The sequence below is a fragment of the Mustelus asterias genome, chromosome 15, assembly GCF_964213995.1.
Source record: "Mustelus asterias chromosome 15, sMusAst1.hap1.1, whole genome shotgun sequence".
NCBI classification, from domain to species: domain Eukaryota; kingdom Metazoa; phylum Chordata; class Chondrichthyes; order Carcharhiniformes; family Triakidae; genus Mustelus; species Mustelus asterias.
In genome coordinates, this window is record NC_135815.1 from 5,054,976 (window position 1) to 5,071,984 (window position 17,009).

Consider the following 17,009-nt stretch of genomic DNA (forward strand, 5'->3'; position numbering starts at 1 on the left):
TTGATAGGCAAAGGGATCTGGGTGTACAGGTACATAGGTCACTGAAAGTGGCAATGCAGGTGGAGAAGGTAGTCAAGAAGGCATACGGCATGCTTGACTTCATTGGCCGGGGCATTGAGTTTAAAAATTGGCAAGTCATATTGCAGTTTTATAGAACCTTAGTTAGGCCGCACTTGGAATACAGTGTTCAATTCTGGCCGCCACACTACCAGAAGGATGTGGAGGCTTTGGAGAGGGTACAGAAAAGATTTACCAGGATGTTGCCTGGTATGAAGCGCATTAGCTATGAGAGAGGTTGGAGAAACTTGGTTTGTTCTCACTGGAACGACAGAGGTTGAGGAGCGACCTGATCGAAGTCTACAAGACTATGAGGGGGCATGGACAGAGTGGATAGTCAGAAGCTATTTCCAGGGTGGAAGAGTCAATTACTTGATGTCATAGGTTTAAGGTGCGAGGGGCAAGGTTTAAAGGAGATGTAGGAGGCAAGTTTTTTACACAGAGGGTGAGGGGTGCCTGGAAACGTGCTGCCAGGGGAGGAAGTGGAAGCAGATACGATAGTGACTTTTAAGGGGCAAATACATGACTAGGATGCGGATGGAGGGATATGGTCCCAGAAGGGTAGGAGGTTTTAGTCCATTCAGGTAGCATGGTCGGTGCAGGCTTGGAGGGCTGAAGGGCCTGTTCCTGTGCTGTAATTTTCTTTGTTCTTTGCTTTTTTACCTCCCCTCTGAATATTCTGCATCCTATAAGAACATAAGAACATAAGAAATAGGAGCAGGAGTAGGCCATCTAGCCCCTCGAGCCTGCCCCGCCATTCAATAAGATCATGGCTGATCTGATAGTGGTTTAGTTCCACTTACCCGCCCGCTCCCCATAACCATTAATTCCCTTATTGATCAGAAATCTATCTACCTGTGACTTAAACATATTTAACGAGGTAGCCTCCACTGCTTCAATGGGCAGAGAATTCCAGAGATTCACTACCCTCTGGGAGAAGAAGTTCCTCCTCAACTCTGTTCTAAATTGACTCCCCCTTATTTTGAGGCTGTGTCCTCTAGTTCTTGTTTCCTTTCTAAGTGGAAAGAATCTCTCTGCCCCTTCATTATCTTATATGTCTCTATAAGATCTCCCCTCAGCCTTCTAAACTCCAACGAGTACAGGCCCAATCCACTCAATCTCTCCTCATAAGCTAACCCCCTCATCTCCGGTATCAACCTGGTGAACCTTCTCTGTACTCCCTCCAAGGCCAATACATCCTTCCGCAAATAAGGGGACCAAAATTGCACACAGTACTCTAGTTGCGGCCTCACCAGTACCTTGTACAATTGCAGCAAGACCTCCCTGCTTTTATACTCCATCCCCTTCGCGATAAAGGCCAACATTCCATTTGCCTTCTTGATCACCTGCTGCACCTGCAAACTGAGTTTTTGCGATTCATGCACAAGGACCCCCAGGTCCCTCTGCACAGTGGCATGTTGTAATTTTTCACCATTTAAATAATGGTCCATTTTACTATTATTCCTTCCAAAGTGGATAACCTCACACTTGTCAACGTTATACTCCATCTGACAGATCCTCGCCCACTCACTTAGCCTATCCAAATCTCTCTGCAGACTTTCCGCATCCTCCACGCAATTCACTTTCCCACTCATCTTTGTGTGATCCGCAAACTTTGTTACCCTACACTTGGTCCCCTCCTCCAGATTGTCTATGTATATGGTAAACAGTTGAGGCCCCAGCACCGATCCCTGCGGCACGCCACTAGTCAACAACTGCCAACCAGAAAAGCACCCATTTATTCCAACTCTCTGCTTCCTGTTAGATAGCCAATCCTCAATCCACGATAACACTTTACCCCCAACTCCGTGTACCTTAATCTTCTGCAGCAACCTTTTGTGAGGCACCTTATCGAACACCTTCTGGAAACCTAAAAACACTACATCCACCGGTTCCCCTCTGTCAACTGCACTCGTTACATCTTCATAAAAATCCAGTAAATTTGTCAAACACGACTTTCTCTTCATGAATCCATGCTGCGTCTGCTTGATCGAACTATTTTTTTCCAGGTGTCCTGCTATTTCTTCTTTAATGATGGATTCCAGCAATTTCCCAACTACGGACGTTAAGCTAACCGGCCTGTAATTACCCGCCTTTTGTCTACCTCCTTTTTTAAACAGTGGCGTCACATTAGCTGTTTTCCAATCAGCCGGCACTTCCCCAGAGTCCAGCGAATTTTGATAAATTACAACCAACGCATCTGCTATTACTTCTGCCATTTCTTTCAGTACCCTGGGATGCATTCCATCCAGGCCCGGGGACTTGTCTACCTTTAGTCCCATCAGCCTACCAAGCACTACCTCTTTAGGAATAGTAATCGTTTTAAGGACCTCACCCCCTACAGTCCCACGACCATCAATTTTCGGTAAGCTATTTGTGTCCTCTACCGTGAAGACCGACACAAAAAACTTGTTTAAGGCCTCGGCCGTTTCCTCGTTTCCCATTATTAAATCCCCCTTCTCATCTTCTAAGGGTCCAACATTTACTTTAGCTACTCTTTTCCTTTTTATATATTTGTAAAAACTTTTACTATCAGTTTTTATATTTTGTGCTAGTTTAGTTTCATAATCTATCTTTCCTTTCTTTATCGCTTTCTTAGTAGTTCTTTGTTGTTTTTTAAAGCTTTCCCAATCTTCTAATTCCCCACTAGTTTTGGCCACTCTGTACGCATCGGTTTTTAATTTAATACTCTCCTTTATTTCCTTAGTTATCCACGGCTGGTTATCCCTTTTCTTACATTCCTTCTTTATCACAGGAATATATTTTTGCTGAGTACTGAGAAAAATCTCCTTAAAAATCCACCACTGTTGCTCAGCTGTCCTACCAACTAGTCTGCGCCCCCAGTCTACATTAGCCAATTCTGCCCTCATCTACTTGTTACTGTTGGGGTTAGGGTTGGGCTGTTCTACCTGTATTATAGTTATTATGGTACATCCCAGTCGGGCTCCGCCTCCTGGGAGAGGTATAAAGGTCACTGCTCTTTCTGGGACCCCTCAGTCTGGGATCGTGTACTATATATGGTAGCTTCATTGTAATAGTAAATAAAAGCCTTTAATTCCTTGAGCATCTCTAGCCTCGTGAGTTATATCGCGCATCACACACCCCAACCACTCTCTGCGTAAAGAACCTACCTCTGATATCCTTCCTGTATCTCCCACCACGAACCCTATAGTTATGCCCCCTTGTAATAGCTCCATCCACCCGAGGAAATAGTCTTTGAACGTTCACTCTTCGTCATTTTATAAACCTCTATTAAGTCTCCCCTCAGCCTCCTCCGCTCCAGAGAGAACAGCCCTAGCTCCCTCAACCTTTCCTCATAAGACCTACCCTCCAAACCAGGCAGCATCCTGGTAAATCTCCTCTGCACTCTTTCCAGCGCTTCCACATCCTTCTTATAGTGAGGTGACTAGAACTGCACACAATATCCCAAATGTGGTCTCACCAAGGTCCTGTACAGTTGCAGCATAACCCCACGGCTCTTAAATTCCAACCCCCTGTTAATAAAAGCTAACACACTATAGGCCTTCTTCACAGCTCTATCCACTTGAGTGGCAACCTTTAGAGATCTGTGGATATGGACCCCAAGATCTCTCTGTTCCTCCACAGTCTTCAGAACCCTACCTTTGACCCTGTAATCCACATTTAAATTAGTCCTACCAAAATGAATCACCTCACATTTATGTGATAATTTCCCCTTTAGAAATCTATGCCAATTCTTCCTAACCAGCCCATGTTTTTTTCCATGTGACTACTAATTCTGTCCTAAATAATTGTTTCTAGAAGCTTGCCCACCACTGATGTTAAGCTGACTAGCCTGTAATTGCTGGGCCTATCCTTACAAACATTTTTGAACAGAGGCGTAACATTTGTAATTCTCCAGTCCTCTGGCACTTCTCTTGAGTCTAGATTATGGCCTGCGTCCCTTCAATTTCCATTCTCACTTCCTGCAGTATCCTTGGATGCATTTCATCTGGCCCCAGTGCCTTGTCAACTTTCAGTACTGGCAGTAGGTTCAACACTTCCTCCTTATCAATTTTGAATCATTCTAGGGGCAAGTATAGGCTTCATCATAGGGGTGGCACGGTGGCACAGGGGCGGCATGGTGGAACAGTGGTGGCACAGTGGCACATTTGTTAACACCGCCGCCTCACAGTGCCAGGGACCCAGGTTCAATTCTGGCCTCAGGTGACTGCTTTTGCAGAGTTTGCATGTTCTCCCCATGTCTGCATGGGTTTCCTCCGGGTGCTCTGGTTTCCTCCCACAGTCCAAAAGACGTGCTGGTTAGTGCATTGGCCATGCTAAATTTTCCCTCAGTGTACCTAAACAGGCGGTGGCGGAGTGCGGTGACTTGGGGATTTCCATAGTAACTTCATAGTGTTAATGTAAGCCTACTTGTGACACTAATAAATACATTTTAACTTTTATTATTTTTTGGTTTGGATTTTAAACTTGAAGTTATTTGCACAGAATTCTTCTTTCCGTGTAACTCAGTCCTGGATCCTTTCAGCTGCTGTCTTGCTTCATCTTCCCTCACCTTTTGAGGAAGACCTTGATCCATATCAGCGGAAGTTAAGTTTAGATTAATGGTGAAATAGCATCTAGTTAAAATGAAGCCTTCCTCTCAAATGTATCTCATCCCATTAAAGGACCAAAGAAAGAACTTGCATTAATAAATTATATGGGGAAGTAAAGATTTCAAGGCACTGGTTGACAAGCAGTAGGGGAGTTCCCCATATTGTCCTAACGAATATTTATTCAACAACCAAAGCCACTTAACTAGCTATTTGGCCATTATCACATCACTGATCATGGGAGTTTGCTGTGTGTAATGTGGCTCCTGTGTTTCCTACAGTATAGCATTAATTACACTTCAGAAGTTCTGAATTGACGTTAAATTTTTTGGGACATACTTTAACTTAGCATGGCCCATGGGAGCAAATACTATAATCTCTCTTTTTTAACAGCCTACCCAGGGAGGATAAAATGAGGCAATGCAAGGAATTTGTAGACAAGAATGGAATTTATGTGTAATCCTCTACCTATCTGCTTTCAAGCTTAATCGTGAAACAATTATTCAACTTACAGATAGAACATAAGTCATTCCAAATCTTCCATTGTTTATGCTTTTGTTTTTCCATTAAATGGATAAATCACAAACAGAGATGAGGGAAAGAGTTTAAACGAATAAATCATGACAAAAATATGGAAACGTTTATATATTTTTTCCAATTCTAGTTTCCAGCCATAACACTGAATGTCAATATTCATTCCTAAGATGTTTCCAACGTTCGTGGTCTTTTGTTCTTGGTACATTTACAAATAATTTTTTTTGAGCATCTAAAAAGTGCATTAGAAAAAGGGTCATGTGACCAAGGCACTTGTTGATATTCAGAATCTATGAAACCTGTAGCCAGAAGTAATGGAAGCTGATGGGAGAAAGAAGACTTCAGACAGCGGAGAATTTTTCAACTTGATCCATGCTGGCTTTGACCTAACACTTTGGCCTAACACTGTTGATTCATAATAAACTATTCTTAAATCAACCACAACTTCAAACCCCTTTTTTAAGCATCTGTGGTTCCTAGACTAAAATCTTACACTTGAGTCACATCGAATCTGGAACAGGATTGTGATGTTTCAGTGGGTAGTCCGCTTGTCTCTAAGTCATGGGTTATTTAGGCCTAATCAAACTATTGTATAAAATGCGTAGTGCACACTCTGCTATTTTGCAGGTGAGATGTTAAATCAAGAACTCCTTCAGACGGATGTCAAATATCCTCTGTTTTATTCAACATAGTAAGAAGTTTAACAACACCAGGTTAAAGTCCAACAGGTTTATTTGGTAGCAAAAGCCACACAAGCTTTCGGAACTCTTAGCCCCTTCTTCAGGTGAGTGGGAATTCTGTTCACAGTGAACAGTCCAGTCCAACGCCGGCATCTCCACATTATTCAACATAGAGCAGGGACTCCTCAGTGTCCTGGCCAATATGGTTTCTAAGGTTTTGGGTAGAAAGCAGGATTAGGCTATTGAATTGGACGATCAGCCATGATCATAGTGAATGGCGGAGCAGGCTCAAAGGGCCAAATGGCCTCCTCCTGCTCCTAACTTTTATGTTCCTATGTTTCTATGTTACACTCACCAAGCTTGCTATAACAGATTATCTGGTCATTTTAAATTGCTTGCCGTACCTAAATTGGCTGTTAGATTTCCCTACATTACAGTATTGTCCACACATCATAAATATTTAATTAGTTCTTTAGGATGCCCTGAGGTTTTGGAAGGTGCTACAGAAAGGCAAGTTTTTTTCTTTCTGAACTTGGCTTTCCCTTTTAAGACAGCTTCTCAAGTATTTCCTGAGAGATCCCTGATAATTATAGCAATTTGTAAGTTGTAAATTGTGAAGCCTATCTGAAGTCATTTAGAGGTCAGCAAATTTCTTTGAACTTTCAGATTCTCAGGTCAGTGATATGCATTTGTACGCAAGAAAAATCCTCTGTTTCTGGAACAAAGTGTGATGTCTGGTATTTGATGTCTAGAGTGGAAATTCTGACTCGTGCCAGAAACAGCACACCAGTAAATATCCCACACAATTGTTCATTGTGAGAAGGCAGTTACAAAACAAACTGCATATATTTAGTGTCTTTAAAGTGCTCCATGGGAGTGTACTCAAAGATTTTCACTGTGCAAAAGAAGGAGACATTAGGACAGGTGGACAAAGGCTTGCTTAAAGATAAGTGTCTTAAAGGAGGAAAGAAAGTTAGGGTGTGGAGAGAACCTTCTCATATAAAAATAATTTTGGAATCGAAAACTTAGTGAGAAAGAGAAACATGAATTTCAAATATGGAAAATGCTATTATAGGAAATAACTTAAACAATTTTTTTATGAATGTAATTTTTCTGTCTTAGGTTTGCAACAATTATTGAATTCAACGACAAATCGTCATTGCTTAAAGAAATGATAAATTCAGTGGCTTGTCAGCTGCCTCAGAAGGCATTAAATGTCAATTGAACATTGTGGTTCTCTCATGATCTTTCAAAAAAAGATGTTGGTTGGAATCGGTAGTGGGGTTCAGTTCTTTCATTTTGGAAAGTCAACAGTGAATAAATTTAGTTCACACAGTAATTTGGCAGCTTTCATGAGCAGTTCTTGTAGTGTCAGCGACAAGATATCAGATGGATTTAATTTATTTCATAGTTCAATGTGATGGGAGTTGATGTGCCTTTCTAAAAATTCTTTCATAGCATGTGGACATCACTAGGTAGGCCAGTATTTGTTGACCATCCTGTATTGACCTTGAGAAGGTGGTGGTGAGCCAGATTTTGAACCGCTTAGTTGTTGTCAGGGAGAGAGTTTCAGGATTTTGACCCAGTGAGATTAAAGAAACAGCAATACCGTTCCAGGATGGTGTATGGTTTGAAAAGGAACGTGTAGGTCATGGTGTTCCCGTGCATCGACTGTCCTTCCCCTTCAAAGTGGTACAGGTCGTGGGTTTGGAAAGTGTTGTTGAAAGAGTCTCAGGTTTCTGCTGCAGTACAAGGAAGAAAGACTTGCATTGATACAACACTTCTCATGATCTGAGGATATCCCAATGCACTTCGCAGCTACTTTGGAATGTAGCCACTGTTGTAATGGGAATTATGCAGCCAAATTGCACACAGCAAGATCCCAAAACAATAACATGATAATAGTCAGATAAAATGTTTTTTATGATGTTGGTTTAGGGATAATGTTGGCTAGGACACTGGGGTTAATTTCTCCCCTCTTTTGAAATAGGTGTCCTAGATCTTTTAGGTCAACCTGAGAGAGCAGATGTTTCCTCAGTTTTGTATCTCAAATGAAAGATGGAACCTCTGACAATGTGTTACTCCTGCAGCATTGCACTGACCTAATCATCCGAGGTCATGAGTTCAAGCCTGGGAGCAGGATTTTAAACTTCCAAATTTCTGACTCAGAGATAAGTGTGCAAACACAGAATCAAGCTCATGCTTTAACATCCTCACTAAACACGGGAGAAGGCAAGAACAGGGGATGGAAAAAAGGAACCGCCACTAAAATTAAATTAGATAGTTTAAGACAATTTGATATAAAAATATAAAAGATTGGAGGAAAGAGCTATTTTCAAAATATTTATTCATGGGATATTCATATACATTAGTATGTCGGTTGCCATCTCTTTTCCATCCATAGTTTGCCTTGAGAAAGTGGAAGTAGGCCTTCTTGTTGAATCACTACTGTCTTTGTGGTGATGATGCTTCCATGAGTGAGAGGGTTTTCCTGGATATTGACTCAGCAATGATAAAGGGGTGGAAATATTGGTTCAAGTCAGGCAGTTGTGTGACCTGGAGGGGAAGTTGAATGTTCTCTTGGTGTTTACTAGGTTGATTCCTGGGATGAAGAGATAATCTTATGAAGAAAGATTCAACAGTTTAGGCCTGTTCTCATTGGAGTTCAGAAGAACAAGAGGTGATCTTATTGAAACATATAAGATCCTAATGGCACTTGATAGAGTGGAAACTGGAGTATGTTTCCTCTTGTGGGGGGAGACTAGATCCTGGGGACACAGTTTAAGAATTGAATCATAGAATCATAGAAAGCCTACAGTGCAGAAGGAGGCCATTTGGCCCAACGAGTCTGCACTGATAACAATCCCACCCAGGCCTTATTCCCATATCTCCACATATTTACCCCGCTAATCCCTCTCACCTATGCATCACGGGACACTGAGGGGCAATTGAGCATGGCCAAAGTATCTAACCCAGACATCTTTGGACTGTGGGAGGAAACCGGAGCACCCGGAGGAAATCCACGCAGACATGGGAAGAATGTGAAAACTCCACACAGATAATGACTCAAGCAGGAGTTGAATCCGGGTCCCTGGAGCTGTGAGGCAGCAGTGCTAACCACTGTGCCACCGTGCCTGTCTTCCCTTTAAGATGGAGATGTGGAGAATTTTTTTCTTTAAGAGTCGTTTGTCTGTGGAATTCTCTTCTCCACACAACAGTGGGGGCTGGATCATTAAATTTATTCAAGGCTGAGCTAGATAGATTTTTGATAGATAATGGGGTCAAGGGTTATAAGGGCAAACAGGAAAGTGGTGTTGAGACCACAACCTTATCAGCCATGATCTTAATAAATGCCAGAACAACCTCACAGGACCAAATGGCCGACTCCTGCTCCTGAGTCCCATGATCCTATAATGTTCCATTCCATGTCACTGTATTTTTCAGTAATATGTTTCCCTGGAGATATTGGCTCGTCTGTCAAGTGAAGAGAAACGGAAGACATTATAATCATGTATGCTTACTTTTTTTATTCTTTCATGGGGTGTGGACATTGTTGGTGAGGCCACAACTTGTTGTCCATCCCCGATTGTCTTTCAGGAGGTGGTGGTGAGCTGTCTTCTTGAACAGCTGCAGTCAGTAGGTGCACCAGCTGTGCTGTTAGGAAGGGAGTTTTATGATTTTGATCCAATGACAGCGAAGGAGTGTGTGGTGCCCCACGAGACTGCTGCCCTTGTCCTCCTAGGTTGTAGAGGGTTGTAGGTTGCTGTACTGAAGCTGTAACACAGAGCCAAATGGAGTTACTCTCTGGGAGAGAAGCAGCCCACTTTCCACAATTCCTTGGAAAGGTTAATGCTCAAGAAAGTGTAAATGTAGTTTTTTTCCATTGCAGCAAGACAACAAGTACAACATTAAACACAAAAATGGTATTGCAAATTTGAATTAATGATAGACCATTGAAGTAAAAACATTTTTGTGCCTGTACAGGTGATGATAATTGAATCATTTGAGCATAATCACTCTGACTAGGAGAGACAATGTTTGGTGGGATATTGCATTCAATGTGGTTCCGGAATAATTCCCTGTCTTTTTATGGAAGTAAGATTGCTTGTCCTAAGCACTGCTTAAAACTATTGACAAACTCACAATGTCACACTCAGAGATGTCACACTCAGAGATGTCACACTCAGAGATGTCACACTCAGAGATGTCATACTCAGAAATGTAAAGCAAAGTAAAAGAACATCTCTGGTGTGCCCCCCGCATACTTTGCTCCAAGTCCCACCTGTCCCCCGATGTGTCAGAATCAATGCCATGAGTGATCTGCTACCAAATAAACCTGTTGGACTTTAACCTGGTGTTGTGAGACTTCTTACTATGAGTGATCTACCCAGTGGTCAAAATAACATTTGAAGTAGACATGTGTTAAAATCGGTTTCTCTATTGACATTTTGCCCAAATGACCTTCTTGTGAGTAACTTGGCCACAGTCCAGAGAAAATACTAATGAGTTGAGTGTTCCAGTCATTGGCAATTAATATTTATCTTGTTTTGCAGACAATGCCAGGCCACACTACAGATGCTATTGTCATTAAGGTTCCTGCAGTTAGCCTCAGGAATCCAGCAGGATTTCCTTTCTATAGTCATGGGAGTCCAGTAACAGTCTTTCATTTTTACTGAGCCAAGATAGCCAAAGCCCACAGCACACAGAAAAAAATACAGATAAACAGAGGATTCCAGGCATATAGGAGAAGGGCTTCTGCGAACCAATAAACATCGTCACATTGCTGCTCTGCTCATATGTTTCAATGTTCCTGACTGTGCCCCAAATTTCTGGCTGGGTCTTTTGAGCTAGCTTTTTCAGACATAGAACATAGAACAGTACAGCACAGTACAGGCCCTTCGGCCCTCGATGTTGTGCTGAACCTTTTCCGAAACCAAGATCAAGCTATCCCACTCCCTATCATTCTGGTGTGCTCCATGTGCCTATCCAATAACCGCTTGAAAGTTCCTAAAGTGTCCGACTCCACTATCACAGCAGGCAGTCCATTCCACACCCCAACCACTCTCTGAGTAAAGAACCTACCTCGTACATCCCTCCTATATCTTCCACCACGAACCTTATAGTTATGCCCCCTAGTAACAGCTACATCCACCCGAGGAAATGGTCTTTGAACATCCACTCTATCTATCCCCCTCATCATCTTATAAATCTCTATTAAGTCGCCTCTCAACCTCCTCCGCTCTAAAGAGAAAAGCCCTAGCTCCCTCAACCTTTCCTCATAAGACCTACCCTCCAAACCAGGCAGCATCCTGGCAAATCTCCTTTGCACTCTTTCCAGCACTTCCACATCCTTCTTATAGTGAGGTGACCAGAACTGCACACAATATTCCAAATGTGGTCTCACCAAGGTCCTGTACAGTTGCAGCATAACCTCACGGCTCATAAACTCAAACCCCCTGTTAATAAATGCTAACACACTATAGGCCTTTTTCATGGCTCTATCCACTTGAGTGGCAACCTTCAGAGATCTGTGGATATGAACCCCAAGATCTTTCTGTTCCTTCACATTCCTCAGAACCCTACCTTTGACACTGTAATCCGCATTCAAATTTGTCCTACCAAAATGAATCACCTCGCACTTATCAGGGTCCAACTCCATGAGGAGTTAGAGTCCTGTGGAGAACTCCATTTCAGTGCTGGAGCATTAGGGGGAAGACAAGCCATGCCCCCTTTATACCGCACTCACTTCAGACATTCCCTTCCAAACCCATGACCTTGACTATGTTAGAAGAATAAGACCATAAGACCATAAGACATAGGAGCGGAAGTAAGGCCATTCGGCCCATCGAGTCCACTCCACCATTCAATCATGGTTGATTTCAACTCCATTTACCCGCTCTCTCCCCATAGCCCTTAATTCCTCGAGAAATCAAGAATTTATCAATTTCTGTCTTGAAGACGCTCAACGTCTCGGCCTCCACAGCCCTCTGTGGCAATGAATTCCACAGACCTACCACTCTCTGGCTGAAGAAATTTCTCCTCATCTCTGTTCTAAAGTGACTCCCTTTTATTCTAAGGCTGTGCCCCCGCGTCCTAGTCTCCCCTGTTAATGGAAACAACTTCCCTACGTCCATCCTATCTAAGCCGTTCATTATCTTGTAAGTTTCTATCAGATCTCCCCTCAACCTCCTAAACTCCAATGAATATAATCCCACGATCCTCAGACGTTCATCGTATGTCAGGCCTACCATTCCTGGGATCATCCGTGTGAATCTCCGCTGGACCCGCTCCAGTGCCAGTATGTCCTTCCTGAGGTGTGGGGCCCAAAATTGCTCACAGTACTCCAAATGGGGCCTAACCAGTGCTCTATAAAGCCTAACCAGTGCTTTATAAACCCTAGAATGAGGGCAGCAGGCACATGGAAAGACCACCACTTGCAAGTTTCCCTCCAAATCACACGTAATTCTCACTTGGAAATATATTACCGTTCCTTCACTCCGCAGGGTCAAAATTCTGGAACTCCTTTCCTAACAGCTCTGTGGATGTACCTGCACCACATGGACTGCAGAAGTTTAAGAAGATGGTTCACCACTTACTTCTCAAAGGCCTTGTCAGTGATGCCCGAATCCCAGGAATGGATTTAAAAAAGGTGACTGTTGCCATTTTTGCTGGGGCAAACATTTTACCCAGGGACAACTGTGAGGCACAAGAAAGACCTCTGGAGTTTGTCTATAATGCAGGATTTAACCCAATATTAGACCTCATTGACTACACTCACATCAAATGCTAAACTCCTTCAGTTCATGAATCACAAGGGTTGCAACTCCACTATTGTGCAAATGGTGTGTAATCACCTGCATTGACCATGAAGCTTTTAACTGTACCAGTCCTCCATCCCTTCTTTTAGTTCCTGCAGAACAAGTGAGGGCAGTTTCTTGCACTAACTGATTGTGACTGACCTCTTGCTCAATAATGCAATAATCACACCCACTGGTGAACTACAGCCCTCACAAAGCAAATCATCCTGTCCTCAAGAAATGATTCTACTGCGTGGGCAGATCTGATGGCATCCTACAGTACAGTCCATTGAGTATGCCTCTTATCTTAATGTATATAAAATTAACAGACATGAGAAAAACCGAGTCTTGTCCCATGTGTTAAATGTGAACATGCCCTAGCCTTGTTGAAGTCAGTAATCTGAATGGAAAGGTGAAAAATTAGATTGAGCCAAAGCCAATTAAGGTAGAAGTTCCCCTCCAACCTCCTAAGGGAATCTAAACAAGTCCAAGAGATCACTGACCTGGATCTCTGCTCTCGCCGGAAACAAATCCACCTCTCTTTTGAAGGAATTTGGCAATTTGGCATCCGCTGCACATGTAAGCAGTCTATTCTCAGGTGTATAATATACTCTGGAAAAGAGGAATATCCTAACACACAACCTAATTTTGCCCTGACACACCTTGTAAGTCTGCACTTCTCAGCAGAAAGTAAAAACCGACAGAAGGTCAAAGTCCTCAACCCATTGAAAAAACATGAGTTAGAATGGGTGATGATGAGAAAGCAGATTTAGATGACCTACTGGAAGCTAGAGTGAATATGATAAATCAAGAGATAAGGAGGGTTGGAGGTTAATGGTTAGAAAGGGATGGTATATCAGATGACGAGCCTGCTTGTATCCTGTTTCGGAATGCTGAGAGGCGGGAGAAGAATGATATGGGAGAATCAAGAACAGACATGGTCAGACTCAGGAAATGATGCAATCTTTATTTGTTTACTCTGCTGTGATTAATTAAAGAAACATGGAAAATGATTCCAATCCACAATGAAGAGAGGAGTGAGCAGAGAGTTTGCTTAGCAGGCCAGGGTCAGGGCATCGAACTGTCAAAGCATAAGGCAGCTACTATATTCCCTGGGAATAGCTATTTGTGCTCATTGCACAAAAATATTCAAGATCATGAAACATAACAGATTATTCCAAAGGTTACCCTCTTCAGAAGCTGACCCTTTTTCCAGTTTCACTTCCGGAATGCTGAATGCTGGTTCGCAGACAGGGAGCATAGAGTTGGTATTATTGGCATTTTTACTGATTGACAGACAGTGCCTCAAGGGGTAACACAGCCACCTGTACAAGGACATCAACTATTCATATTATATATTCATGATTTGGATAAAGGAACTAAATGTATTATCTCTAAATTTGCAGATGATACAAAATTGGGTGGGAGGGTGATTTATGAGGAGGATGCAGCGATGCTTCAGCACGATTTGGATAGGCTGAGTGTGTGGACATCTGCATGGCAGATGCAGTATAATGTGGATAAATGTGAGGTTATCCACTCCAGTAGGAAAAATATGAAGGCAGATTATTATTTGAATGGGTGTAAATTGAGAGAGATGGATACTCAGTGAGCCCTTTCTGTCCTCGTGCATCAGTCTCTGGAGGTCAGCGCACAGGTACAGCAGGCAGTAAAGAAGACAAGTGGTATGTTGGCCTTCATAGCAAAATGATTTGATTATAGGAATAGGAGTGTTTTACTGCAATTGTATAGGGTGTTGGGTGAGGCCGCACGTGGAGTATTGTGCGCAGTTTTAGTGTCCTTATTTAAGGAAGGGTGTTTTTACTATAGAGTGCAGCCAAAGTTTATCAGGCTGATTCCTGGAATGGCAGGGCTGTCATATGAGGAGAGACTAAATCGGTTATGATTATATTCATTGGAGAGGGGATCTCATAGAAACTTACAAAATTCTAACAGGATTAGACAGGATACATTCAGAAAGAATGTTCCTGATGGTGGAGGAGTCCAGAAATAGGGGTCATAGTTTTCAGGCTGGGATGAAGGAAAATTTCTTCACCCAGAGGGTGGTGAATGTGTGGAATTCATTACCACGGAAAGTAGTTGAGGCCAAAATGTGTGATTTCAAGAAGGAATTATATATCGCTCTTGGGGCTAAAGCGATCAAGGGATATGGGGAGGGACGGGGGGGCAGGATCAGCGTATTGAATTTGATGATCAGCCATGAAAATCAAGCTTGAAGGGCCAAATGGTCTACTCCTGCTTCTATTTTCTATGTATGTTTTGATGTATGAACACACTCCTCTTGGGACTGTATTAAAAAAGTGCTTCTTTTGATCAAAGGAAGATTTAAAGATAGGAAATGCTGACAATACTTAGCAGGTCAGACAACACCTGTGGGAAGTTAACTGTTTAGTCCATGACCTTTCATCAGAATGAGAAACATTGTAAATGGAATAGGTTTTGAGCCTTTTCCTCATCCTTCCCCACTTTCACTTACTCAAACCTATTAAATTTCTAGCTTCCTCCACTTCTGATGAAAACTCACAGACTGAAATGTTGGGCGGAATTCTCCTGTTTTCATGCAAAGTGTCCATGCTGGCAGGAAAACAGGAGAGTTTCCCATTGGTGCTGGGAATAGGGCGGCACGGTAGCACAGTGGTTAGCACTGCTGCTTCACAGCTCCAGGGTCCCGGGTTCAATTCCCGGCTCGGGTCACTGCCTGTGTGGAGTTTGCACATTCTCCTTGTGTCTGCGTGGGTTTCCTCCGGGTGCTCCGGTTTCCTCCCACAGTCCAAAGATGTGCGGGTTAGGTTGATTGGCCAGGTTAAAAATTGCCCCTTAGTGTCCTGGGATGCGTAGGTTAGAGGGATTAGCGGGTAAATATGTGGGGATAGGGCCTGGGTGGGATTGTGGTCGGTGCAGACTCGATGGGCCGAATGGCCTCCTTCTGCACTGTAGGGTTTCTATGATTTCTATCTGTCAGTTGGGATTCATCCATCTGAAAGATGCTAATCTGTGATATTGTGATTTACGCCAGCCGGTACTGATGTTCAGAGTTCATGGCACCATTTTTAAAGAGCACCCCGACCTTCACACTCAGAGACAATCCCCCTTCCCCCCAAAAAATGAAATGGTTTCCCCCCACCCCTGACCAGGGAACACCACAAACCCCTCACCAAAGAGAGGCATCTCCACTCCACCCTCAAATAATGTGTTAATCACCTCCACAACTCACAGACATGAAGGTGCCCTGATCCAACGCCCCCTCAGCCCCTTAGACCACCCCTCAGTGTCCCTTCCCCTCTCAGACTCCCCATTCAGGCCCCCTGCCCCTTCAAATCCCTCATTCAGGCCCCCTACCCCCTCAGAATCCCCCTCCCCCCTCAGGAATAAGTGGTTTGCAGAGGAGGAAGTCAAACCACTTATTCCTTTTGAAGAAACCACAGACTGTCAATCAGGCTGAGAACTCATGTAAACATTGTGGCTCCGATTAATGGAGGTATTTGAAGTGCATTCAAGCGTGAAAGGAAAGGTAAATAAACACAGCTATCAATAGAGGTCTTGCTCACAGCCCTGAACATTGAAATTGACATGTCAAGGCTTTCGAGTGGAATGTTACTTGAATGGGTGTAAACTGAGAGAGGTGGATACTCAGCGAGACCTTGATGTCCTCATGCATCAGTCGCTGAAAGTAAACGCGCTGGTACAGCAGGCAGTAAAGAAGGCAAATGGTATGTTGACCTTCATAGCGAGAGGATTTGAATATAGGAATAGAGATGTTTTACTGCAATTGTATAGCACATTGGTGAGGCCACACATGGAGACTGTGTGCAGTTTTGGTGGCCTTATCTGAGAAACGATGTCCTTGCTATAGAGGGAATATAGCGAAGGATTACCAGGCTGATGCCTAGGATGGCAGGTCTGTCATATGAGGAGAGTCTAAGTCGGTTAGGATTGTATTCATTAGAATTTAGAAGAGTGAGAGGGGATCTCAGAGAAACTTATAAAATTCTAACAGTATTAGACAGGGTAGATTGAGAAAGAATGTTCCCAATGGTGGGGGAGATCAGAACTAGGGGTCATAGTTTGAGAATAAGGGGTAAACCTTTGAGACCTGAGGTGAGGAGAAATTTCTTCACCCAGAGAGTGGTGAATGTGTGAAATTCAGTACCACAAAAAGTAGTTGAGGCTAAAGCATTACCTGATTTCAAAAATAAATTAGATATAGCTCTTGGGGTTAAATAGATCAAGGGATATGGGGAGAAGGGGGGATCAGGATATTGAATTTAATGATCAGTCATGATCATAATGAATGGCAGAGCAGGCTCGAAGGGCCGAATTGCCTACTCCTGCTTCTAGTTTCGATGTTT